We start from the raw sequence: 1728 nt of genomic DNA, 5'->3' as shown, positions 1-1728 counted from the left end.
AGTTCTGACACGAAATAAAATAATAATTTACACAAATCTCAAGACGTGATTCAACAACTTAAATACATAACAGTTAGAAATACATTTTTTAATAACAAAACATTTTAGTGACACTTACAGAATGTATGCTTTTTCTCCCTCCGTGTTGCACAGTTCTGATGAAGTTATGCTATTATTAGCCAGAGCGTGGTAGGGCGTCAATGATGCAAACTCGTGAATACTGCATGTTATCCAGACTCATCAGCCTGATCACCTGGCAAAGATCTGAGCACAGCGCAGCNTTTTCAACTACAACCTCATTGGGTGTCTGTCACCTGGTTGGTGCTCGAATCCTGTTATGCCTGTCAAACTGATTTATAAGAACTGAGTTCATACACCTTTTAAGCTTCTGTGATTAAGAGTGTATGTGACACAACTAACAAAAACTATTAATTTCAGAAATTCAGTGTGCAATAAACCAGCCAAAGCTCCAAGAAAAAAAAAAACTCTCAATGGCCTTTAGAAAAGAAAAGAAAAAAAATAAAAAGAACAATCCATATTTAATGGTTCTATGAAAAAAGTATATGTATAAAGTCTTAAGGTGAGTTGATGTTTTCATTTAGAAGCATCATGTCTCACTAATATTTGCTTTAAATCTCTATTTGGAGGATATTTATTTGAAGCGCAAAAAAATCCATGCTTAGAAATAATTGATTTTTTTTTTTTTTTCACAAAATCACTGATGCCACAACGAAAACCAGCATGAACATGTACAGAAAGATCACAGCTTTGTTTTGTTTACGACTAATGCATGCCATAACATTAATGTTTCTTATTTAGCAATGATGGACAAAGGTAAATTGTTTCATATAAGATTTTTTTCAACAGTAATTACTCACATGAAATGACATTTAGCTGAATGTTTACATCACTGGTACAGAAAGCCTGACAAAAGTCCACGTCCAGCTTCCTGCAGCGTTTCACCTGCCTCAAATGTCTTGAGAGGCTTCAGGAGCAACAAGTATTCAACCGCACATCGCTGCCATCAAAGGAGTCACTGTCATAAACAGGGATTTCCCCAGCAGGTGCGCTTTTGTGGTGCGTTCAAGTACAATGGATTTAAGACAAAATGTAAAAAAAAAAAAAAAAGTAAATTTTTGAAATACAAATTTTGCATGAATTCATAAACTACAACATTATCCATTTTAAATGATTTATTTTTATATTGAATAATCCTACTATATATACTTTGCTTCATTTGGTTATTTCCTCTTCAATCCAAACTTCCACTGAGTTTTATTCTACCCCTTTTTGAAATACTTCAATATATTGTAAAATGTTAAGACAATTCTTATACATTTATTTGTTTGTTTTTCATTATTGAAACATACTGAACTTACTGATCCATGACTGATCTGAGATTTTTTTGTGTCCTGATTACGCCTCTTGTCTTGTCAGAAGCTCTTTACCCACCTCTGTAGCAGAATGGTGGTTCACCACTTGTTCAATTTGTAACTAAAGTTTTACAACTGAGCTTCCACTGACATAATCCACAGTCAAAAAGAAACAAAAGACCACCTTGCAAGTCTCTCCTTGTTAGAAGTAGATGGTGACAGGGTGCAGCACAAAACAAAACCTTCTCTTAAATTCTTTGTTCTAATTATATCCCCTGTGCCACGTCCCTTCCTCACACTCTCAAGGCCTATCATTCAGCTGAGGTGGTGTGGAAAGGATAGTCGAAATATAGCT

This window comes from Poecilia latipinna, unplaced genomic scaffold (genome assembly GCF_001443285.1).
Source record: "Poecilia latipinna isolate Pla-1442-1.1 unplaced genomic scaffold, P_latipinna-1.0 Scaffold138, whole genome shotgun sequence".
Taxonomy (NCBI): domain Eukaryota; kingdom Metazoa; phylum Chordata; class Actinopteri; order Cyprinodontiformes; family Poeciliidae; genus Poecilia; species Poecilia latipinna.
This window is presented reverse-complemented; position numbering follows the sequence as displayed.